The sequence below is a fragment of the Ursus arctos genome, unplaced genomic scaffold (assembly GCF_023065955.2).
Source record: "Ursus arctos isolate Adak ecotype North America unplaced genomic scaffold, UrsArc2.0 scaffold_13, whole genome shotgun sequence".
Taxonomy (NCBI): Eukaryota; Metazoa; Chordata; class Mammalia; order Carnivora; family Ursidae; genus Ursus; species Ursus arctos.
In genome coordinates this window covers 27,472,811-27,499,223 of record NW_026622797.1, presented here as the reverse complement: position 1 = coordinate 27,499,223, position 26,413 = coordinate 27,472,811, and the positions used below count along the sequence as shown (strand labels likewise).

Sequence of the window (26,413 nt, the reverse complement as noted above, 5' to 3'; positions counted from 1 at the left end):
AAAATCAAGCAGGAAATTATTGAGTAATTCAGGTATCAAGTGAAGAGAGGGTAATGGGAGTGGAAATAAGGGACAAATGTAAAAGATATTGTAAAGCAAATGGTAAAAGACTTGTCTTCTCCAACAGGGGCTATAGGGGATGAGAGGAGATAGATGAAATTAACTACCAACTCTTTTGACCAGGAGAAAGATGGCATCAATTACATAAATATGAAGATTAAAGAGTGATTTAGGTAAAAATGCTCAGTTCTGTTCTGGACATCCAGGTGACAGTGGGGCAGCCAAGTGGAAGTGTTTTGAAAAAGTTGGAAGTCTAGGACTGGAGTTCATATGAGAACAGAAGCTTGGGGAATAGCATTGGGATACCCTTACTTAAAAGTGAAAACTGAAGCCCTATCAATAATGAGTTCAGTGAGAGAAGTCCATGAAGAAACAGTCAGCGGATTCAGGACAAAACCCTAACAGTCCTTCCAGAAAGGTTCCACATAAGTGCTTCCTGGATTTGATACCTTTGCGTATTTTCTGTTAGTGATTTGGTTAAAATGTAGGTAGTATTTCTGGAACACAGTATCGGGTTACCAGTGGAGAGATACACAGTGTGCCTGAGGGTGTGCACATGTCCATTTTTATATGTCTACCTGTATAGAAAATATGGCTTAATTTGCATGGTTTAGAGGTTGAATTGGAGGGCATAACAGACTTAATAGAAGGCATAATAAAATAGTCTGAAATGGCATGCTAACTACGAAAATGTCTCTAACTTTTCTCCCTTTTTTCCATATCATTCATACCACATGATACTGATGTGGGGATACTTTCCAGCCACATTTGAAAAGGCTCCCCTGAAGTTGCAAACCCAATGGTTTGGAAGGGAGATTTCAAATAACTCAAAATATACAGTGTAAACAAACTGGCCTTTTAGTATGAAGTGTACTAAATTAAAGAAACCAGATGCTTTGGTTGGCTTGGAACAGCTGGATTATGATTGGCTCTCCTTCACTAACCATTTTCTTTGGAATCTCTTCACCTCCTTGTCCTTCCCCCTCCTCACCCTCCTCCTCTCACTTGCTCCCTCCTCCCGCTACCCTCCCGCTCTGTCTGATTTTTGTTTTCAGATAGATATAAGCTCATCAAATATAGGAGACCTATCTCCCAGATATCAAATGGTTTCTGAAAATAGAGTTGTTAATTTAAATTGTCTGCTGTACTCGTAAAAACTTGCTTACTGGAAACCTGGTTGAGGATCTGAATTACACCTTCAATCATAGTTCTTAATGTGAAGGACTTTTTTATGTAACAATTTTATTTGACTTGAAAATTATATGTTAGAATATTCCTCTTTCAATAGTACTAACCGGGACATTTTATGGGGTCTCCAGGAAATCACTTAGATCCATAAATCTCCAAGTTATTTATCCGTATAAAATCATGGAGCCTCACAACCCTCTGAGAAAGGGGTCCAGACCCAAAAACCTCATTCATTAAAAGATGAACCTCTATGAAATTGAATGAGTTTCCCTGACTTACAGAAGCTTTTACTGGCCAAATCTACACTATCTCAAATCATTGATACCATGGGAAATTATTTAGCTAATGTGGATTGAAATCCACTTTCACATAAAATATCTAGAGAACTGTACCAAAAATATATTTTCAGCTTGAACCATAGGGATAAGATCCGAAGAAATGGAAGGAAAGAAAGAATAAGGAAGAGAAGTTGCACACAGCCTGAAAGATAGACACTATTGCCTCATTAAGTTTTTTGTTGCTGTTATTTTTTAAAAATAGACTTTATTTTGGGGGGAGCACCTAGATGGCTCAGTCGGTGAAGTGTCCAACTCTTGATTTCGGCTCAGGTCAAGATCTCAGGGTCATGAAATCCAGCCTCATATGGGGCTCTGTGCTGGGTGTGGAGCCTGCTTGGAATTCGCTCTCTCTCCCTCTCCCTTCTACCCTTCCCCCACCCTCTCCCACTCTCTTTCTCTGAGATAAATAAATAAAATGTTTAAAAAATAAATAAATAAAAATGTTTAAAAAATTAAAAAATGTTAAAAATAAAATAAATAAAAATAGGCTTTGCTATTAGAGAAGTTTTAGGTTCACAGCAAAATTGATCAGAAAGCACAGTGAGCTACCTCCCCACCCTCAGCCTTACCCACTATTGACATCTTGCACAAAGATGGTCACATTTGTTATAATGAATAAACTTATATTCACAAATCATTATCACCCCAAGTCTATAGTTTACGTTGGAGTTTACTCTTGGAGGCGTACAGTCTACGGGTTTTGGCTAACGTAGAGTGACATGACACATATTCATCGTAAGCCTCCGTGATTAACACACCATGTAGTTGGGGGAAGTTGTCTGTGATTTAAGATAAATACCTGTAGTCTCTGTCAGAAGGCTTAATTATGGCTTAGCTTATAAAGGTGGTCATGAAAAGCTTGGTTAGTAAGAGTGTTCTTTTAAGTATTTGGTATAAAAAGCAATTGCCAAACACTGCCTCACAACTATGAATCGTATTGTATTTCAACTGGATAAGGGAATCTTGCAGGGCTAGGGCATCTAAAATGCACAAGTATCTATGTTCTCCCTTTAGGGGGAAATTTTTGTTGTGCTTTAGCAAATCAAAGCCTAGAAGTGGCACTGGTTCCAGACAATTGAAGGGGGGTGGTAATTTTATTTCATTTCAAGGAGGTGGAAAAAATACTTCAGAAATTCTCCACGGCCTCTCTTTTTCTCCAAAATACCCATTACCACCACCCTTTCTCTCCACCTTTCTCTCTCTGCTGGGGTTCAGCTGCAATCGAATGGCTGACCACTCTGGCTTTGTTCTGGCACTTGCAAGAGAGCTGGGTCAAATGAGCAGGGCACATTCTGGAGATGATAATTCCAGCGCTCTTCCCACCCCAGTTGAGCTCTGCAATAAACCTTCTCAAAAATGCACTGTTGTATTAGACACTTTTTAGAGGGTCTTAAAGCAGTAGCTAATGCCTCAGAGACACGGGACCTTTTCGGTGGCGAGCCTTTCATTTCACAGTCCGACTTAGCTTCCCAGTTCTGAAACAGGAAAATAGGCTTACTTCTTTCCCCTGCTATACCACTCTCTCCTCAGAAGCAGGAGAAAAAAGAATTATTCTTTTCATAGAAACTACACGTACAGAGAATGAGTCAGGAAATTCTTTTTTGTGCCTTGACTTCGCATACTTGTGCTAACAGTGCTGTCCCGGTACTAGTTGGTTTTGATACCTGGGGGGATTTGCAGAGAAAGCAAAGACAAAAGCTTCTGAGCCAGGAGCTCAGCTCGTCTTGCTTCTGTAATGCACTGGGACGCTGGGTGTTGAGACAAACAGCTCCGTGCCTGCCTGCCATCCCCAGGCACATACAAAACTCTTGATTTCCATCAGTAGGATGCTGGCTCCCCAGGAGATGCAGGGCTAAAGGCAAAGGGTTGAGGCAAAACAGCAAACAGAAAAGTCAACACTGAAGAGTAAAAGGAATTTTTGAAGTTCTCATCCTTTTTCCAGGACAACTCCACTTGTAGTATGGGCAATGACTGCTGGGTGTTGTGCTTACTGTGTGTCTTTGCTCTACGCTGACCCCGGCCTCTGCACTCTACCTCACTGGGCAACACTGAGGAGACCGTGTGGCCGTGCTGCAGAGGCCACACAACACACTCAGTGTATTTCGTAATTCACGCCACCTTGGGGGGTTATCAAGCTCTGAGCTGTGTGAGTTTTATTGGATTACCCGTCCTCAGAATGCTTGCCTGTAATACCCCTAGTTTTGCTTTATCGGCTGGGTTTTGCCCCCTCCTGCCAGGCTGTGATTGCTTCTTTCTGACGTGGGTATTTTTTTGCATTTGTCCAACAGAGTTATTCTGCAACACCAACAGACCCCACCAAAGTGCGTCTTTGTCAAAAGAGAACTTTTCCCATTATTTTGTTTTCTGTGTTGGGACTGTAGCTCTGGGTAACTGGAGTTATAACCTCTGTGCATGGGGGATATTCTTGTTCTCTGTACCATTCTGCATATTCTGTACCTTTCTTTTTTATCTACTCCTTCAGGAGTATTCCTTTCCATGTCTACTATGAGGCTATGCGCATTTTTGTACTCTAGTTCTTTTTTTTTTTTAATTTTCTTTATTTATTTGAGAGAGTGAGAGACAGAAAGCAAGAGAAGGGGGAGGATGAGGGAGAAGCAGGCTCCGAGCTGAGCAGGGAGCCCAATGCAGGACTCGATCCCAGGTTCCTGGGATCACGACCTGAGTCGAAGGCAGATGCTTACCAACTGAGCCACCCAGGCGCCCCTCTAGTTCTTTTTTTAATGATTTTTAAATATTCCCATATGCTATTTGCTTTTTTCCTTTGCTCACTCTCCTTCTTTTATTCCACTTTGATCCTGTCTTGAAGCTCTTCCAAAAGGGACATATCATAATATTGGTAGATGCGGGAATCCGGTGTCTCTTTTCCCAACCAACACACCCATGATAATTTACAAAAACACTGACACCAAGTTGACTAAGAGCACATTTCATCCTAAAGTGAATATTTGTTGCATCTCCTTTGACCAAGGATTAAAGATGCAGATATTTTGCTTAGAATAAAAAGCGTAAAAAAGGGAAGTACTGTTATGGGAGACACTCGGCAAGAGTTTGAGAATGTCAGCAACTGACGCTGGGCGCAAACCGCCGCCAAGGTGGATAGAGCAGCTGTTTCGGAAGAATATTAAGAAGCCAGCTGTTATTCCCATTGGCACCGGAATGTGCCAATCACCACCCAAACTGTAGGAAGTCTCGGCCAGATTCTGGGGGAAAGAGCGCCTTTGCATGCCAACTAGGAAAGGGCCTTGTTGTTTCTATGTGTCAAAATTACGTCTGCGGTGACTTATGTACTTTTCTCTCTTTAACCATCCATTCTCCCATCATAGGTTGGAGTGAGAAAGAAAGCATACTGAGGATAGAAACATCTTTCTCTTCCATCTTCCATCGTCTTAACAAATAATTTTATGATTTAAATGTTGATGATAGCCTGGCTGGGCATCTGATGTTGATCAATGGTACAGGCATAAACAAACGCAAATGCATTTTAGAGGGTGACTAATCTACCAACCCATATGGATCAGTCCATTTTCCCAAGGTCACTAACCAAAAATTTCCACTAACAAAAACCAGTACTTCAAAATTCCCCTAAGAAACTTTTTTACCTCTAAGCAAAAAGAGAAAAGAACATTCCCCTCTAAGTTTGTTTACCACAAAGTATGAAGAACAAGGCAGGTTTCCCCCCCAAATTTATGCTGACTTGGAATTTAAGTCAATTCCATAAAAATGAAACTGAGTTAGTTAACTTTCACTTTGGCTGTATGTAAACAGGTTTTTTTGAGATCGGAAGCATTAACTTAGACAAGCAATCAGAAAGCAATAACTTCACATCCCAACTTTTCAATATGTGTGCGGCATGCAAAATTTCCTATCAAACAGCAAAGTCTTCTCCAAAAGGGAGGCAAAAAAAAAATCCTTCTTATGTATATGTGTCTGTACAAATGTATATATATGTACGCATCCATACTTTGAAGAATATATACATATATATATTCCTAGTTTGAGAGCAGTTTGTTCTCATATGTTAGTTTAGAGGTTGTAATGCCATATAGATATGTAGCAAATAGAGTTATGTTCCACCACTGAAACTGGTAAATCTTTTCCTCTTAGAACTCTCCCAGAAATTTAAGTAAATAAATAAGCAAAAGATTTGCTTTTCCATAGTTTCAAAAAATCAATCCTGGTGGGAGATTCTGTAAATCACACAAGGAAGAGTGGACAGTCAGTGGGAATTCTGTGGGGCGATCCATCCCATTGTCAGTACACCAGTGCCCAGAAGACCTAAAGTTCAATGTTGCTCTCAAACCGAGCAGGTAGGCTACTACAGCGCATGTCTGAAAACGGACAGGAGAGAGAGAGGACAGATGGAGATGGGTGTAGTAAGACTCAGGGCAGGAAATGTGCTGTACACGCACTACCACGTGTTGAACACGTAATGCCAGAGAGGAGAAAGAAGAGACTGCTCCATAACGTGGGAGCAAAGTAGTGTAACCTTCTTTAGAGAGATACTGCAGACAACTTCTCTCGGCATTCAGAGAGAAAACAGGAGAAATGGTTCAAAAGTCGCAAACATAATTGAGGGTGTGCTGTATATATCACACTCTGCTGGGTGTCCCTGACTCAAGGAGAGCATAAGCTATGTGAGGAGAAAGGGCAGGGGCACATTAAAAGTTTTCAAAGCACGATGCAAGATGTCACAGCCACAAATATCATAAAGCAAAATGGATTAAAAGCCAAGCGAACAAAAGACCACAGATTGTATGATTGCATTTATATGAAATGTCCAGAATAGGGAAGTCTAAGACACAGAAATAAACTAGTGGCTCCTGCCCAAGGAGGGTAGGATGGGGGCCTAGGAAGGTGAGAACTAAAAGGTATGAGGTTTCTTTTTGAGGTGATGAAAATGTTCTAAAGTTGATTTGTGGTGACAGTTACACAAATCTGTGAATATACTAAAAATCATGGAATTATACACTTTAAATTGGTGAATTATATGGTACGTAAATTATATCTCAATAAAGCCATTATTTTTTTTTAAAGCCATTATTTTAAAACTGTAAGATCATTAAAAAAAAAAAAAACCTGGAAAAAGAAAAGCTAAGTAAATGGAAGGAGCAGTAAGTACTTGTAGGAGCCGGGTCTTCTTCTTCTTCAGTCCTCCCCATCCCCAGCCTGCACTCCTTACCAGCTACTCACAGGGAACGAAGCAGCGGGATCGCTGAAATATTCTTGCTCACCTAGAAACAGACACAGGTAAAACTCTTCAGAAAACATAGGTGCCTCATTTTCTACCACACCTGAAGCCCACTTAAATGCAAGGCTTGATGGGGTCCCAAGTCAGTCCTAGGAGAACCGTGACCTTGTGATTCTTGTCCAGTTTCTTTTCCAGACAAAAGGGCTTTAGCTCGCAACAACACAAACTCTTGGATTAAAAAAAGAAAGAAAAGTAGGCATTCAAACTCTCTGAGGCCCTCTCATAAATAACAAAAAAGATTGGCACCAGGTAGGTCTTACCAGAGACTACAGCATTTACACAGTTCTTCTATTTGAATTTATTTCAAGCAGTCAATAAATAAATGGTTCCATGCTATTAAATATGGAGAAAAGAGAAGACTACAAACATGTGCTTCTACCTCCTGCAATTTGGTCCATTTCCCCAGCTCCCTTCTCAGAGAAAGATGCAATTGTTCACTTGATGACCCTGGTACCTAGCATATTTTCTTTGGGGCCATCTTTTGAATATTATTTTTGTTTAAAGCCAAGTAAATGAATGGGGAAGTTGAAAAACATAATCAGAATGTTATATTGACACTGTTGTAGATTTTCCGAATACCGAAAAACAAGAAATGAATGGAAATGAGTTTGCCAAAGTGAACATTTTATGCATCTTTATATAGGGCATATTCCCAAGTGTGGAAAAAGTATGCTTGCATAAAATAAAATAACAAAATATTTATGGAATATTTTAAATTTATGACATATATTTGTCATATTGAGGCAAACACTTACCCTCGGGGACTTAAAATTCTAAACATTTACTTCTTTGCATGTGTCTTTTTCTCTCTTTCTTATTTTTATCTCTAGTGCTTAGAAGGTGCTTTTGGCTATTTCGTAGGAGCTACAAACATTCTGCCCAACCAGAGGCATATAATTCCCCTGGAACCGTCTATCTTTCCAAAATGTCTGTCTTAGTGCTATACACAGTGATTGTTAGTGATTGTGTAGGCCCTCTAAGATAGTGTAAGACACCAAATGAAACTTTTGTACTAACTCAAACAGTCCTATATTACCATTAGCCTTGAATGATCCAGAAATTACTGTTCTTTTTGTACCACAGAAATATCATCAAGGATAACATCTTTCCATTGGCATGGGTCCCTTTACATAGCTATGAGAAAGGCTGATCATGTAAAGAGCATCAAGGTTTGGAGGAAAAAGCAAGGCTGAAAATTTTAGGAAGGACCCAGAAATAAATCCTCAATAAAACTGGTGGTGAGTTATTACTAAAAGCATATTTCATACCTAAAGTTCCTCATTTAGGACTTTGGAGAATTTGTGCTTCTAGTTGAAGAGATTATAGGGATATAATATGGCTTAACAGGCGCTATATTATAGTCAGGTTTTATAACATTCCCTGCATTTTTCTTCAAACCTTGAATTGCAACTTCCATATACTAAACAATATGAAACATACCTATATCTTTTTTTTTTTTTAATTTTTTGGTCCTGCAACCACCACAGAAATTGTTCCTGGGCTTGGTCCTCGAACGCGGTGGGCCAATGGTCAGTCAGCCCTATTGGCCCCCTGCCTCCTTGGCGTCCTCAAGCCAGCGCCATGGCCCATGGTGTAAAGCCCACGGGATGCAGCTGAAACATACCTTATTGTGCTTTTAATCCTGTCAGTAAATACTTTTCAAAGGTAAACCATTGTATTATTTTTGTTATACTTTTGCATTCAGTGTGAATACAGATTGTTGTTGACAAAGTCCTTCCTCAGCTCTGATTGCCCAATTCAAGAAAAAATGTGCCAGTTACCCTTCTGAGTCTGAACGCAGCCATACATGGACTGCTCTAGTTTTTGCTCAACAGCCGAGCTTCTCGTTGCAGGGCCAAGAGTCTTTATCTCCCATTCCTCCAGCCCAACCCGACCCCAAGTTCTCTCTCACCAAACAGCCCACTCCACCACTATTTCTCTATTTGCTGCTCTGACCCTTCTTTTTGCCAGTCTATGAATTCATACTTTATGTTTTCACTACCTTTTTCTTTCCAAGATGTTCTACAAGTCGATTTGCTCCACAAAGTCTCTCCTAACTCACCAGAGCAGCGATAATACATTTCTCCAACTGAAGTGCCCAAATTCCAACAAAACACAATTCAGAAATTGCCAAAGATGATGTATATTATAATTATTTGCTTTCTGTACGATTTGCTTTTGCCTCATGTCTCATCTCTATTTTGCTAAACAACTGTGCTTTGCGGTATATCCTTTCACATGTGTGCTCAGTTACAGAGTAGGATATTCACCAGTGGTTTTCAACAAAGTCTCCCCATTGAAGTCTTTGGGAATCTTTATAAAAACACCTATGCCCAGACTCACTCCAGACCAACTAAATCAGAATCTCTGATTGAGAACAGCTGCTCTTAGATGGTTGTAAAACAGGACAATGTTAGTCTTTTTCCCTCACACCCTGGGATAAAGAGGGATAAATCACTGACCAGTTTGAAACTATAATGGAAAAAAAGAGAGAGAGAGAAAAAATGTTCTGTTGAATCATATTACGAGAAGGTTAAAGGTTAGCAAGAGCTTATCTTTTTTCTGGTCACTCCCACGTCTGCCCAGAGAAATAACAGCATTTGCTTTAAATAATGGTACCCTTCTTCTACTTTAAGTTTCCATGACCTATACCCCCTCTACCCAGCTCCTGACAGAGTGGTAAGATTCTCTAAATTCTATGAAGTATGCCGACCTCAAGAAGTGTGCATTCTAATCTATCAAACATATGATGAGCCATGTTTGAGGGTTCTTTCCAGGTAGTGTGGTCTTAAATTGGAGTATAGATGGTATAGATTGTATAGTGTATAGACTGGAGTTTCCCAACCAATGTGCTATGAAAAGGTTTCTAATGTTCCGAGATCTTGGTCCCCTTCAGCCTCAGGGTAGCCAGGCAAGCTTGAGGCAGCCACAGTCTAGACTGAAAGAGTCTGGACTTGCACAACCAGATACATTTAACTCAGTGGGAATCTAATGTTGTTTTTTGTGTTTTATGGACTGAAAAGGCAGGGAAGTCCTGGAGAATTACAGGTAGTAGGATCTTGAGTGGCTGAAATAACAAGCAATACAAAGCACCAAGTTTGTACTCAGTATAAAAAAAAAAATGCTGTACCATGCAAAAACCCACCCATCAGTTACAATTACACTTGTAAGAGTAAAGCCATAAACAACAAAATATCAGATATGAAAAACTAAACAATTAGTACTAAAATAAACTGTTCTGCTGGTATCACCTGGCAGCATAAAAAAGTCACTGTCATTATATTATATTGCTCATAGTCACAGTCATCTTATATAATAATAAGTGAGTACAATAGGCTCCCAATAAGGACTCGGTCAATAGACCTTGATTGAAAATGAACTTTATTTATTTATTTATTTATTGATCATCTCCAAAACAATTATTTTAATATACATGGATATATTTAGATCAATTTTTCTATTCCAATTCTCACATTCAAATAGATTAAAATTGTGTAATTGGGTTTGGACATGAAGAACTACTTCTCCTGGTGTAATTATCACAAGGGGAAAATGGTGGAGTACACTTACAGAAAATGGAATTCTGAGCATTGTTAGACTTTATTTTCAAAAAGTGAGATGTATATGTTGCCATCAAAATCAGATCTATGACTTGATAAGGACAAAAAACTCTAAAAGACAAATTTATTATAATGTGTATCCATTCCATTAATTGAGACACTGTTTTCCTAATAATGGCCAAGAAAAGCTCTCAAACTTTGGCGTTGGTAGATAAGAAACATAAAAATCATTTTATATTGAAATCACAAAATATCTTCACTAAGCAAGAGTAGAGAGGTTTACCTAAAGAATCCAATGAAGGTGCACAGAAAATTCTCTGATGAATTCAAATATTTTATCTTTTTTTAAAACTTTTTTTTATTCTAAGTAATGTCTACACCCAACATGGGGTGCTTACTCACAACCCTGAGATCAAAAGCTGCACACTCCACCGACTGAGCCAGCCAGACACCCCGAATTCTAATATTTTTAAAATATTAATAACATGCATAAAAGACAGAGAAAGTTTTATCTAACCAAAAGCAAACATAAATATGTGACACAAAGCAGTAAGAAAGAGGATTTTAAAAGGATTTATAAAAATGCTTTTTAAAGAACAAGAATGAAAAGGGACCAGTCCATGGCCTAGGACATGGCAAGACATTAAGAGCAGAAGTCTTCTAAGAGTACAGTAGTAAAGAGAAAGTAGTAAAAGCTCAGGGCCCTTTTTTTTTTTTTAATTTCTTCTTGTCAAAAAGAATTAATCCAAACTAAAAAAGGTACAGCTTTGTTTTTAAAAGGGGTCAGTGTAGAGGGTTGAAATGGAAGCGCAAGAAAGTAAAAAACAAGCACGCAAGCAAAAATGATGGCCATTTTGCAAAATTTCAAGTTTCTGAGTCTAATGAATTCTAGTCCCACCTATTTACAGACATATTTGCTAAACTCCTGTCAATAATCTTCATGGAATTATGGAGAATGAAAAGAGTGTTGGAAAACTAGGAAAAGGCAAATGTTGTCTGAATTCTATTCAGTTAAAAGAAAAAACATCAAATGATCTGTTAATAAAGTACCTCCACTTTAGTTTGGTCTCCAAGTTGAGTTATGGCGGCCGTGTAATGGGCACAGGAAGAGTATGCCCAGGGCAGAGCAGCTTCTCACTGGGCAGATCAGCAGAAGGCCCAATCCCTGTCACAAGTTAGTAAGTTCCAGTCACACAAATGCGGCTTTCTGGGACTGTTTCTACAGTAGCCAATGTTTCATGATTTTGGTATTTTATCTGCTTCCTGAATAGTCCTTACTCCAAGTAAATATGCTGCAGGGTCTTTCTTCCAAGTGTGTAGCCTGCAAGGATCAGTTCCATTAATTTTACAGATAAAATAAAATACTCTAAATTATACTTCTCCCTAAAATGTGTGTATTTATATCTTATATGCTTATAAAATTAATAGGGAACTTGTGTGAATGAAGTAGCCACATGGCCATGTACCATGATCCATTTTCTGTGAAGCCAGAAGAATATTTATTGTGACTTAGCACTCTTGTATAGAGAGGCCCTACACACTCAGGCCCTAAGAGAGCACCTATCCCCCTGCTGAGTTAAAACCACCGATGGGGACAGGGAAGGCAGGAAGTGCACACAGTGACAGGGCCGTGGTGACTGACTGGATTTGCCATGACTAAGACACAAGATAGGACCTGGGTTATAGGAAAACATAGCACATTCATTTTGGGATCTATTCAATGTATAAATTTCCCCCAATAGCCTATTCTCAACAGAGCAGCGAGTGCAATCCTTTAAAAACATTAGATCATATCACTCTGTCCTTCAAAGCCTTCTGTGTCCCCCTGTTTCTCTCTAAGTCCCTAAACTGTCTCCCACTCCACCCCAGCCCAGCTTCTCCTGGCTTGTCATCTCTTGGCCTTTATCTCTTCCTGCTCTCCCTTCACTCTTTCTGCTCCAGGATGCTGGCCTCCTGGCTACTTCTAGAACATGCCAACCACGTTCCTTGGGTCTTGTGCGTGCTGTTCCCTGAGCCTGAAATGCTTTTCCCAGATGCCTCATGGCTTTTCCCACATTTCATTCAAGACTTTGCTTCAAGTCCCCTCAGAGCAGTCTTCTTAGACCCTCCTCTATTTAAATTGCAGCCCACACACACCCACCCAGACCACCCAGCACTCCCTCACCCTTCCCCTTCCCTGCTTTATTTTACATCACAGCACCTATATCATGTCTCTATAAGCAATTGATTTGTTGATTTTGTCTGTTGTCTGTCTCTCCCCAGTAGAATCTTAAGCCTCATTAGAGCAGTTGTGCGTTGTCCGTCTTGTTCACTGCTATATTCCCAGGCTCTAGAATAGGGCCTGGCTCATAGTAGGCACTCAAAAACATTTTTTAAATTAAAATTTTTTGGGTATAGTTGACACACAATGTTAAATTAGTTTCAGGTGTACAACATAGTGATTCAACATCTCTATACATTACACTGTGCTCACTACAAGTATAGCTACCATCTGTCACCATACAACACTATTTCAGTACCATTGACTGTATTCCCTGTGCCATATCTTTCATTCTCATGACTTACTCATTCCATAACTAGAAACCTTTATCTCCCACTCCCCTTCACCATTTTCCCCATTCCCCCACACCCCTTCCTCCTGGAACCTATCAGTTTGTTCTCTGTATTTATAGATCTGACTCTGCTTTTTGTTTGTTTATTCATTTATTTTGTCTTCCAGATTCCACATGTAAGTGAAATCATATGGTATTTCTCAGTCTGACTTATTTCACTTAATACAATACCCTCCAGGTCCATCCACATTGTCACAAATGGCGAGAGCTCATTGTTTTTTTAAGGCTGAGTAATATTCCTCAAAAATTTTTGAGGAATAAATGAGTAATTATCCAGCTGCTTTATAGCCTAAAAAAGAAATTAGAACCAGAGGTGTAGATTTAGTCATACAGGAAGAGAATTAAGGAGGTGATAGTACCTATAAAAAAAGTCAGAAGACTTCTAAGTTCCTTATGGTGCTAAGATTTTGACCTAAGTAATACACACACACACACACACACACACACACACACACACACACACAGGCTCCATGTAGAGCAATATATAGCCAATTACTTTCCTCAAAACAGTCATCTTAGAAAACACTTGAAAAACATGTTTGTGGACAAATGTGTTTGGGAAATGCTGTGTGATCTCACCTTCTTGGATATTCACAGTAAACATAAATATATTGAAGAATCTGAAAAATCTTGCATGTATTAGTCAGGGTTCTCCAGAGAAACAGAACCCTGACTAATACAGATTTAGGTACCAAGACTGGTTCCAGAGGAACCAGATCTTAAGAATGCGTTTTCTGGGGTGCCTGGGTGGCTTAGTCATTAAGCGTCTGCCTTTGGCTCTGGGAGTGATCCTGGCGGTCCGGGATCAAGCCCCACATCAGACTCCTCTGCTGGGAGCCTGCTTCTTCCTCTCCCACTCCCCCTGCTTGTGTTCCCTCTCTCGCTGGCTGTCTCTCTCTCTGTCAAATAAATAAATAAAATCTTTAAAAAAAAAAATGCGTTTTCTGAATTGGTTCCCGGTTTTCTGGAATTGGATCTCTAATTTGATTAGATTTAAAGATGCTAATTAATCTCTTCCCAATAATAAAGAAAACACTGATAATGCGGTTGTGACGTGGCAATAGATATACAAAAAAACATCAACTTGGATATCCCTAACCAAATACTTACAAGAGACAAGTTTCTGAGTAACCGTGTATAAGATTCCTTTCAACCTTTTTGTCAAACTAATGAGTATAATGAGATTGGCTGGCTGCTCCTAATGTTGCTGGACAAAGTGGGGAAAGAAAAAGATGAGCTGAGGGATTAAAATTTCCAGCTCAAGCATCACTAAATGACCTGAAAGCTTCTATATCTGCTCTGAAAGAGACTTATTTCCTATAGCTGTGGAGCTGAGATTCCTGAAAACCAAGCCCAGATCTCATCATGCTAGTGGCCCAATTACAAAACAAATTGAATTCCCAACATTGCAGGGTGTCTACTATTAAAGTGAGGGCTTTGATTGGGAAGGAATGGGATCCTGGAGATTGGAATGGGAACATATGGGAAGCCCCTGATGAAGCTAGGGACACTGAACCCCTAAATTCTGATGTCAGTAGAAGCAGCCTCTTCACCCTTTCATTACAAAATACTATAGACTAGGAGTCTTAAACAGCAGAAATTTGTTTTCTCACAGTGCTGAAGGTTAGAAGTCCAAGATCAAAGTGTTAGCATGTTTGCTTCCTTCTGAGGCCTCTCTCCTTGGCTTGCAGATGGCCACCTTCTTACTCCATCTCACATGGTCTTTCCTCTGCACTCATCAGATTAGATTAGGTCCCACTGTAACACCCTCTTCTTAACTTGATCAGTGCTTTAAAGACCCTATCTCCAAATAGAGTCACATTCTGAGGTACTGAGGGTTAGGGCTTCAACATATGCATGGGAGGGAGGCACAAGTTAGTCCATAACACTGCAATTTTTTTAAAGATTTTTTTTTTAATTTATTTGATAGAGAGAAAGAGAGGGAGGAGGAGAACCAGACTTCCAAAAGCCTGACACGGAGCTTGATCTCAGGACCCTGAGATCATGACCTGAGCCAAAGTCAGACACTTAACAGAATGAGCCACCCAGGCACCCCTATAACACTGTAATTTTTTAAAAGTTTAATTTTGCTAAAACTCTGTGCTTCCCAAGAGCATTTGACTGTAGTACTCTTAATACACATGTTCAATTACATATCAAAGAATAATGTCCCTCACTTTGAATATACTCTAACACTGACCCAGATTTATATAGGAATATCAATAATACTACTATTTAAACAACGAAAGTATAATAATACAATATAGAATTTATATAATGTCTTTTATGTATGTTTAATATTCATATGGTAACGTCGACAATAATACTCTTAGTAATAAAAGCTCATTACAAAATAACTGACAGAGTACTTTTGTTCATGTGATTTCATTTGATTAAGTATACAGGGGAGATATTATTAACTTTACTTAATGAAACAAAAGATCTCATAAAGCCTGGAATGGTTAAGACTTAACAAGGTCATACGGGTAGTAAATAGCTTCTCACACTCTTGATTTCTTTACTTTGTAATACAGTTTTTAAACACTATATAATATCCATCCTACCTTAACAGTATACCAACAATATACCACTTCAGATCAAGACATATTTGAACGGGGATGGTACCATATTAGTTAAGAGTACTTGCTTTGGAGCCAGTCACCCTGGTTTCAAATTTGCCTTCACACTCATTGGGCCATGTCATCATGGAAAAGTAACTTAACACCTCTATCCTTCAGGTATGATATTGATAACAATATTTATCCAAGGGAATTATTAAAAGGATAGTTAATACATGAAAAGTACTTCAAACATTACCTAGCACATACTAAATACTTGATAAATGTTAGCTATTACTATCAGGATAAAAGTTACTGGCTTTAAAGCAAAATAATATCCTATAACATGAATATAATGTAATCAAATCAATCTTTTCCTACTAAGTCCATTTTTGTCATCTGTTTCCCTTCTGAAAAACAAAAAATGAACAATACTTGAAGATTAAAAGAATCCTAAGTGCCATGTTGAAACAGAAGTGAATGAAGAACTCCCAAATACCTCCTAGCCCTGAGCAGACTTCAGCAGGGTTGTGGTGGCCCGATGGTCCTTCCGAGGTCAGCAGACTTGGTGTGGATGTCTCTTAAGAACACGCTATCTCATGGGACTTTGAGTATTTCCTGCCCATGATCAGCAACATCTTTTCTTGCAGTATTTTGGCAGGTTTGTCCTTGTTCCCGGCCAGATTCAGGAAGTTCAGAAGCACATGAAAACAAACAATACATTAAAACGCTTCTCTCAAATTATTCAATGTTCAAAAAAACAAGAAATTATTCAGCAATATTGGGACTTGGCCAGTATTTTAATCTTAATAATTATATTTATTCATTCTCAGTTGATGTGCCCATCATTTTCTTCCCAACAAATTCTTTTCTTGGCAGTGATTTCTATTAAACTTTTTTCTTGAAGTATGTTTATGTATAGGAAGTGGTTAGACAGGGTATCAATGTATTTTGCAAAAACTTACAGGCATTTTCATGGCTTGGACTATTTTGTCCTTTGTGAAATTTTCAAATTATGCTTTGTTATTAAGATCATTCTTAGTGATTATTATTGTTCTTAAGATCATCATGATTTTTTTCCTAAAAATTCCTTCCCTTGATTTCAATGATCATAGTTGAATGAATCGCAAACCAGCAATGTAACATTCTACTTTTCCAAATTTTGCTTATCATTTAAAATCCATCTAAATATCTGCTCCTTAATTTAAAAAAACCTTCCCAATTTCCCAGCTCCACGCGATATCCAAACTAATTGGCTTCCATTTCTCATTATAGTCACTTGACTAAATTCAGTGGACTTTTGCCAATCATCGTTTCACTTTACCCTTTCAGTAAGATTTATCTGAAAACCATTCCCTCCCTCTTGAATTACTATCTTCCATGACACAACAAGCTTCTGGATTTCCTCTTACCTCCATGGCTTCCCCTTCTCCCTCACAGACTCCTCTTCTAACAAGACATTAAATGTTCTAGTTGCGCAAGGCTGGATGAGCAACTTCCCTTCCTGGGCAACTTCATACATGCCTATAATTTTATTTGACTTATAAATTTATTATCTCCATCCCAGACATTCTGTCTTGGTGTCAGACCCATGTGTCTAACTGCCTACTTGACATTTTTGCTTTGAAATCTCAGGAATATTTACACTCAATGTGACCAAAGTGACCACATGAACTTCTCCTCCTAGATCTGGTCCTTCTGGAATTTCCTTTTTCTGTGATAAGCACAGTCATCCAGTTATGCAAGCCTGAAATCTAGGAATTATCCTTGCTATTTCCCTCTCCCTCAACCCTTATATGCTATTCCTCACCGTGAGTCACTTCTACCTACTAAATAAATATCTCTAAAATCTATTCACCTCTCTACTCCAAGCTACCATCCTTTCTCACCTAGACTATTACAATGATCTCTAACATGCCATTCTTGCCCCTCCCAATCCATTCTGCACACTGCACCCAAAGTTGTTTTTTCAATATGCAAATCTGATAACATCATCTTCCCCTTAAACTCATCCATGGCTTCCTGATTCTCTTGGAATAAGGTCAAACTCCTCAGCCTTCTTTATCCTACAAATTCCTGACACCTATCCAACCTCATTTTATACCATGCCCCATCACATCTACTTTGGTCTTTTTGCTGTGATGCACTTGGTCTTATTAGGGTACCTCAGATATGCCGTCCTCCTGCCATAGGACCTTTGGAAATGCATTTCCACCTGCCTGAATTGCTGCAGTCAGGGTGATCTTGTAAGATCCAACCAGAATACTTCTGTGTGTGAAAGGGGCACTATTACTAATTACACCAGGGAAAATAACAGGCATGAACCAAGCTTTTCCAGGGAAAATTGGGATATATGTTCGTCTGAAATTAACTCTCATTCATTCATCAGATCTCAGATTAAATGTCACCTCCTCAGGGAAGCTCAAAACAACCTCCCTGGCAAGGTGAAGTCCATTATAAGTTTCTTAACACAATATATGTCTCTTTTGTTCCACTATCCAAAGTTGCAACTTTACATTTGTGCACATAATTGTTCCTTGATGTCCCCTCCATTAGGCTAAACTCCATGAGACCAAGATTGTTCCCAAGGTTCTTCACTATTGTATTATCTGCCAAAACTACCATGTGTCATAAATATAGTGCATTTTAAATATCATTTCTCAAAGGAAGAACATAAAATAATGCCTCTTTGAGAATTTCCTTTTTTCTGTGATTGGCACAGCCAACCATCCAGTGATGTAATGCAGAAAACTAGGAACTATCCTTGAAACTTTCCTCTCCCTCAGCCCCAGGGTTCAATTCCTCCTCATGTACAGGTTCTCTGTAGCCTCCTCTCTCTCCTCTTTGTCCTCTGCTTTCTCTCCTCCCCCCTCTTTCACTGTGTATGTATACATATTTTTTTTTCCAGAAAGCTATCACACTCATCAGATACAAAGGACATCTCTTCCTGTAACAAGTGGTTTCTGAAACTAGTGCTGTTCGTTTAAGTCCCTTGTCTGTAAGAAATTTGCCTACTGGAGACCTGGTATAAGAGTCTAAATCCCTTTTTCAACCATAGTTCTAAAATGTGAAGGGACTTTCAATGTAAAAATTATATTTAATTTAAGTGCACTTATCATAATGAGAACTGAGTAATGTATAGAATTGTTGAATCACTATATTGTACACCTAAAACTAATATAAAGTTGTGTGCTAACTATACTGAAATTAAAATGTTTAAATTTTTTTAAATGATATTTAATTTAAAAATTAAACATTAAATAATTATCTTTCAATTTTACCAACTGAAACATTTTATAGGATTGCTAGGGAGCCATTCAAGTCACAGAAATTTTCAAGTTACTTATCCATATAAAATCATAAAGTCTACAATACTTCTGAAAGAGGGATCCAAACCCAAATATTGCAGTACCGTTAAACATTAGACTCCTTCTAGCATATACCATATTTGCTCATTTCTGTGACTCTCTTCTAGATGATTAATTATCTGAGTGCCAAGATGACATCCTACGGACCTTTGTATATCCCTTTCCACACCTACTTTCTATAATGTTGTATAATGTTGTGAATGAGCATTTGTTGAAATGAACTGAATTAACCCAGGTCCCCTCAGAGCCTGCCCTAGAATTGGCCCCTTTGCTGACTCACTCAAAAGTTCTACTCACCAGCAAGATGCCTAGATCTCCAGTGGGGTCCAGACTCCCTGTGGTCTAACCTGTAATAATGGGGACTCATGAGTTCCTATGTCATGGACCACAGCATTCCTGTTGTATTGGGCTTGCAATGCTCCCGTGAAAAAGCACTAGGATAAACATTTGTCTTTCCTCGGGACATAGCTTTGGTACTCACTTTTATAACCCTGAACTACCCAGCAGACAGAGGAGAAACAGCCTGGGAGATCAAAGGAAACCGTGAATAACGTCATGGGTGATCACACTGGTCGCTGCTGTAGAGAAAGGGGATAGTGGCCTGGCACAGCAGTGGTTAGAGACCAAGTGCTCCTGAGGCCACTTGGCTTCTAATCCCAATTTAGTCACTTGCAAGCAAGCTCTTTCTGTTCCTCGGTACAAGGCGGATGATACACACCTCTCTTTCAGGCAGACCGTCATAAGAGCTAGACAAGCACATACATGTACAGTCCTGACTTAGAAATTCTCCTAAATAATACCGACTATCATGGGAGGGGGAGATGAAGGGGCAAGCAGGAACCTCAGAAAAACTCTAAGTAAGTAAGAATAAGAGTTAACTATTTTTTGAGTGCCTACCATGAGCCAGGCATCACGAAGGGGTTGGGGGTGAGCAGGCGCAGATCTATCTACATCTGCATCCACAGCTATAACATTTATTTAAAAACAACAAACTTTGCTTAGATGAGATTCTAGAATTAAAAAGCATTATCCCAGAAATAAGTGAATAATCTGCAAGCTTATACCAGTGTTTTCATTACCTAAGGCAGACCCAGATCACATAGTCCCTAAAATGACTCTGCAGATTATTCCCCTTATTCTTAATCTTTATAAGAAGACACATTCTTTGTGTTCTTTTAAGTTCTTTTACAGCTTCTTGGAATTCTCTTCAGGCATTTCTGCTGCTTCTCGTTCAATATCTTTTTTTTTATTACACTCCTGTGTTCCTGGTGATTATAACTTTTTTCCCTCAACTTTTTTTTTTCTCATTTTCCCTCTGTAAAACCATCAAGCTGAAGAATGTCTAGTCTGAATTGAAACCTACCTCACCTGTTTGAGAAAATAAAGGCGTTGTTATTTATGTATTCACCTTTGTAACATTCAGGTCCCAAAATGCACCTTCGTCATAAAGTATTTAATAATTCTAAGCCAAAGTTGCAAGATGGTATATACACTATTGTTCGGGCACCCTGACTTGGCAAAATTTCTCTTTTCTCTGATTCTGATATAAAGATCAAGGTTTTCAAAAAGAAAAGAAAGAACTTTTTTTCCACAAGGAAGGAAAACTGTATTTGTTCCTTTTGCCAAAGGTGTGGTTTTGGACAACCGACTCCTGGTTTGTCTCTTTCCTATACACGAAGCCCTCTCAGCAACAACCCCAGGAATGCACAGTTAGAGCAACAGATCAATAGAAGGAAGCCACCTACTCAGCCAGTTCAACACATAGTCCTTAGAGACCAGACAGGCCCAGCCTCACTCAAAAAAGTAAAGCAGAAGATTGAAGCCCCAAATGGGAGAGCTGGTCTAATCCGCCATCTTGGATCTCAGGCAAGCGCACAGTACTCACAACAGTCATCTCTGCCTGAGTTATCTAAACTGGCTGCCTGTACTGTCCCATAAATCTACAGAGCGATCAAATTGCACAACCTTCCTCCTCGTCGTTTGGCTAGATAAACATCTCAGGAGAAATAATTCACTTTGCTAATTGAGAGTAGTCATCTGAAATATTCGAAGCCGCCAGCTGAGGCAGTGCAGCCTGGTGAAAGCTCCTGGCTGCGATTTGGGGTCTGGGTTCTCTCTGCCTCCATTCTGCACGTGTACAGCAGTGCCGTGCGCTCGTACTGTCTAAGGAAGCTCAAAGGAATACCTTTCCCGAGAGCCTCTTCTCTCCCACCGTATCCGGCCTGCTCCACGGTGGCGTCTTTCTGACGCGACCACCAGCTCATCCTCCTGGCTCCTAGCGACACCCCCGCTATGACTCTCGCCGGGTTTCCTGCAGCTGTTATCATTCCCTTGGTCTCGTCTCAGATGCAACAGGAGCACAGTAGCCACTGCTCTGTGCCTTTCCTACCCCCTTTCCCCACCTGAAATGGCTTTGACGCCCCCAACTGGGGCCAGACTCCGGTTCTCGTCATGTGGCCCGTGTCGCAGCCACTGTAAGTTGTCATCTCTGCCAGAGTCACCACCATCTTTGCCAGTTACATAAGAGGCCACAGAGCGTCTGTCTGCTCCCGAGCGCAAGCTTTTATGAAGCAGAGACAGCCCGAGAGGCCAAGTGGGCAAGAGGTCCGTCCCGGAACCACGTCCCCCGGGAGGGCCAGTGGCCGTCTCCGGGTCTTGGCTCCCGGAGCCACTCAGCGCCACTCTCCGCCTGTGTTTGCAGCCTGAAATACCCGAGGACGACATGTTATGTTTCGGCCTGAAGAGGCAAAAGAGAAGCAGCCCTTTCAAAATAAGAATTCCCCTGCTGTTTGTTTCCTTCTGGAACACAATAAGGACAGGCTGAGGACACGACTCTGAGCTGTCAACACTTCCGACCCAGCTTCCATAGCACCTTTCACTCGCCAGAAAAAAAGTCGCTTAAGTTCAACAAGGGCCTAATGAATAGTCAAAATAATTGTTTAGCTTGGATATAAGGCCTTAGGTAAATAGATGATTGCCTGAGACCAGAGGCCAGAAAAAGCAGTCCAGCAGGACTCCACTTGTTCTGTTTTTCGGACATCAGCCCAGTGGCCTCTGCTTCTCCAGGGACGGCTGTCACTGGATTCTTTCTCTCTTCCCACGAGCATATTGAAGCAATTTAGTATCCAAAGGGGCTCACAGAAGCAGGGAGAAAGGGAGAGAAATTTCTATCTCAGAAATAATATACTTAAGACATGAAATTCACCTCAGCAGAGTGTCCAATAAGTAGAATGCTCAAGATACGGAATGTTTGGCTTGTTTGTATTTAACTGTTCATGTTGAAAAATTTCTAAAATGCTTTGTTAGCCCACTTACAATTGTCCTGCATCCTGCCTTACTAGTATTTTTAACATGATTTCATCCTTTTTAAACACTATTATTTACTACACCTAAAGACCATCATTAGGTTTATGAGTAATCCACTTCCAAGACTGTAATTGTAGTTATAGACAGAATGAGCATTGAAAAGGAACCTTTCAGGTATGGGTTTTGTAGGTGGTTGTTGTTGCTGTTGATTTGTTTTGTTCTGTTTGTTTCTTTAGGTGTCTTTGCTATCAACTTGCTTCACTGTTTCTTTTTCCCCAAAACAGCGTTACATCATGAAAATTCTATTTCATTAAGAGCTTGATTAAATTAGTTGCTAGGTAATTTCAGTTCTACTGAATAATATTTTTAATAATTGCCTTCCATCTCTTACTTGAAAATAATAGATGCCTTGTTGATCCAGAACAGGATTTGGTTGTCTTACTCGTTCAGCCCATTTCCGTTGGACTGCTATTCAAATAAACAACATCTATCTGATTGAATCTCGAATTCATCAAGGGGGTGGATTCCCCTGGCATTCAGGTTCCAGGAATCATGATGAATCTATCTTTGGTTTATTGGCAAATAGCAATCAAAGCATACATTGGGCAATCAAAAGTGAATGCTTAACTATTTGTACAATTTTTTACCCTGATAATATAGGAGAGGGGTTAAGAACATGGAGTTTAAGAGCCAATTTTGAATTTGAGCACAAGCTCCACACTTATTAGTTCTGTGAGCTCAAATTATCAAATTTCCATTGGCTTCAGTTTCCTCATCTGCAAAATGGTCTCATAATAACACCTACTTCGCTGGGTTGTTGGGCAGATGATATTCAATAATGCATGTAAAATGCTCAGTCCAGTGCAAGGATTCAATAACTGTTACCCATCATGCTATTTTCATGCACCTTACAATTTCCTCACAACAAGCCTATGAGGTAGGCAAAGCTGCTGTAATTATGCTAATTAATTTAAATATGAGAAAACCAGACCTCCAAGTGGTTATTGATTTGTCCACAACCACCCAAGATGGTGAATTATTAATCCTCTCAATAACAGGAGTCTCTGAATTACTCGCGCATTGCTTTCCCTTTACCCATTCTGCCACGTGGTGCTGTCTCTTGATGGTTCCCTAAACATAAAGCCTTACAAGATAATGGGCATCCTCTGCCTTAGACTGTCAGATGGACAAATGGGATAAATTTCGGCAAAGGCTTTAAAACCTCTCTTGATATTATACAGACCTTTTCTGGGAAAATAGTACCTTCTGACCTGCAAAGTCAGGAGGAATGCTTTGCTAATACTGAGAGAAAAAAAGTACTAGTGGACAAGCGATTTCCAATTGGTGAGCCTAAAACTTTCCAGAGAAACCCACGGGGATGATACAGCAGGTCAACAAACCTAAAGCCTAGCCAGATTTGTAGACCAAATGAATAGTCGCATCCATGCAGAAGTTTTGAAGTATATGTCTATCTTCTAAAACTAAAATATAAATCATTTAGGCAGTGCTGAATTTATTGTATCATTTTGACATGCTGTATTTCTCAATGGCTGCTAAATTTCACCTTCTGTCATGTGAGGGTCTTTGATTTTTTTTTTTTTTAAGATTTTATTTATTTATTTGACAGAGAGAGAGGCAGTGAGAGAGGGAACACAGGCAGGGGGAGTGGGAGAGGAAGAAGCAGGCTCCCAGCAGAGGAGCCTGATGTGGGGCTCGATCCCAGAACCCCAGGATCACGCCCTGAGCGAAAGGCAGACGCTTAACGACTGAGCCACCCAGGGGCCCCTGACTTTTTTTTTTTAAACCAGGTGTGCACACTCCTTAAGGTTAGTAACCAATGGTATTGAGGAGAGAGCTCTGCCGTGAAGTTCAGTCATCCAGATTTAAGGACCAGCCCTGCTAATTCTAAGCTTAAAGGACCATAAACTTAAAGACAGTCACTTAAAGTCAATAGTGATCTACTGAGTGCCTTTAAAGATTTATTTATTTATTTGAGAGAGAGAGAGAGAGAGAGGAAGCAGGGGGAGGGGCAGAGGGAGAGAATCATCAAGGAGACTCCCCACTGAGTGGGCAGCCCAACTCAGGGCCAATCCCAAGACCCATGTGATCATGACCTGAACTGAAACCAAGAATTGGATGCTTAACCGACTGAGCCATCCAGGCGCCCCTACCAAGAGCCCTTAAAGGGCCTGAGCCCTGAGCTGGGACTGGGTAGGTGAATAGCAGTCCTTTGCTTTCTTCCCTGAGCCTCATTTCTCTCACCTATAAAGTAAGGAGAATAATAGTAACTCTCTTCACAAGACTATTGTGGGGATCCAACAAGATAAACAAGAAAGTAAATATACTGTGATGTTTGTAAAGGTGCTTTGTAAACTCTCTGGAGTGTTATAAACATGGGGTGTTCAAGACAAGCTGCTGAAGGCAGGAAAACCCTTCAGCTCTCCCCAGTGGCTTTCCTATAACTGCTGGCCATCCACCCCAGGAACTTGCCAAATGCTAACAGCATTCCTTTCTTTGATGTCAGATGATATTCATATTTATAAAAATACTTTTCCATTTTGCTTTATTCCATAAATTGTAACATTCCTTAAGGTATTCTCCCTTAATGAGCTAGGAGATTACAATTGTCCTGCATCCTGCCTTACTAGTATTTTTAACATGATTTCATCCTCCCATTTTGCTTTATTCCATAAATTGTAACATTTTGCTTTATTCCATAAATTGTAACATTCCTTAATATCAGTATGGCACTATAATATCAGATTATACAAAGCATTAAATAAGGTACCAATATAAAATTCAAGGCACAGAATAGTCTAGAGGCTCACAGTTTGCAATTTGTAAACCCAAATACACACAACACTCATCCGTAAGGGATATTTTATTTTATTTATTTATTTATTTATTTATTTTTATTTATTTATTTGACAGAGATAGAGACAGCCAGCGAGAGAGGGAACACAAGCAGGGGGAGTGGGAGAGGAAGAAGCAGGCTCCTAGCGGAGGAGCCTGATGTGGGGCTCGATCCCGGAACGCCGGGATCACCCCCTGAGCCGAAGGCAGGTGCTCAACCGCTGTGCCACCCATGCGCCCCCGTAAGGGATATTTTAAATATTGCCAATGGTGTGGGTTACAGCTGAAGGGGATCTCACTCAGGCCCTGGTTAACTCCAGGAGGACGAATGGAGGAGAGAAGACTGTCCCTCCTCTCTACTCATAGGCTAAGGCCCCGCTGCCGCCTCACATCTGGGAAAGAGTGGTTTATGGGAGTAGACCCATTACTCATGGAACTGAAGCCTTCCCTGATTCAGTTCTTCCAGAAATATAGATCTCATGTATTTTTACCTCTCCTCTAATTCCATACTTTATGTCCTAATTGGCAAATTTTGTCTTTATATTTATTCTTGTCACAGAAGACATTCACTTAGAGTCTGTTATGTGCCATACAATATACAACACATTATGGAAAAAATGCAAAACACATAATGTGCATGATCCTTGCTTTGCAGGAGCTGAGAAAGAAGTACATGATTTATTGCAAGGCAGCAAGTGTTACTGTAGATTATCCAACCAATGACACTTTGAAGGGAGGCAACTGAGGCTAAGAGAAATAAATTTCCCAAGACCATACAGGCAGCAAGTATCTGAGCCAAGATTGACAAGTCTGTTTCATTCACTCTTTCCATTCTACTTCATTACTTCCCTTGATCAGGAAGGCAGAAGACATATCACAAAGGAAAGTGAATGCAGACATTAAAGGAAACCTACAAATGAATCAGTTCTACAAACCCTACAGACTATGTTATGTACCACAGGGTGGCAAAGTGTCCGAAGTACCTGGAGCAGGGCTGGCCTTCACTGAGTGGCTTCTAGTGACACAGCCCAGGGAACAGGACGGTAGACACCCGTCAGAAGGCAACTGTGCTGGAACCAAGAGAAATAACACTGGGCAATTAAACATTCTAATAAGAATAAAAGCTATAATCCCAGGACACCATTCATCCTCCCAGAGTGAGATACCTCATCTCTGTGGCCCTCAGACTATGGACATTTTGTAAATTACGAAAATTTCACAGACCCATCTTCCAGGCAAATCTAAAAGGGAGCAGAGTGCTGCTTCGCTCGTTAAGAGTATCGCCAAGTTCATTACACTCA

General features: G+C 40.0%; 1 protein-coding gene and 1 long non-coding RNA gene across 4 annotated transcripts in view; one reads left to right on the top strand and one right to left on the bottom strand.

Moving 5' to 3' along the window:
* PDE7B (phosphodiesterase 7B) overlaps positions 1-26,413 on the top strand; it is a 314,282-nt gene that overhangs the window by 213,642 nt on the left and 74,227 nt on the right. The window lies entirely within an intron of this gene.
* LOC113259478 (uncharacterized) lies at positions 1,675-21,523 on the bottom strand. 2 transcript variants are annotated; one of them, XR_008958937.1, is made up of 4 exons: positions 21,356-21,523; positions 19,251-19,300; positions 16,085-16,253; positions 1,675-6,838 (listed from the first exon to the last, which is right to left on the bottom strand). It is a non-coding gene; the product is annotated as an uncharacterized LOC113259478 (long non-coding RNA). The 2 variants fall into 2 exon arrangements; XR_003317608.4 differs by lacking the exon at positions 1,675-6,838 and having other exon boundaries at positions 15,303-16,253.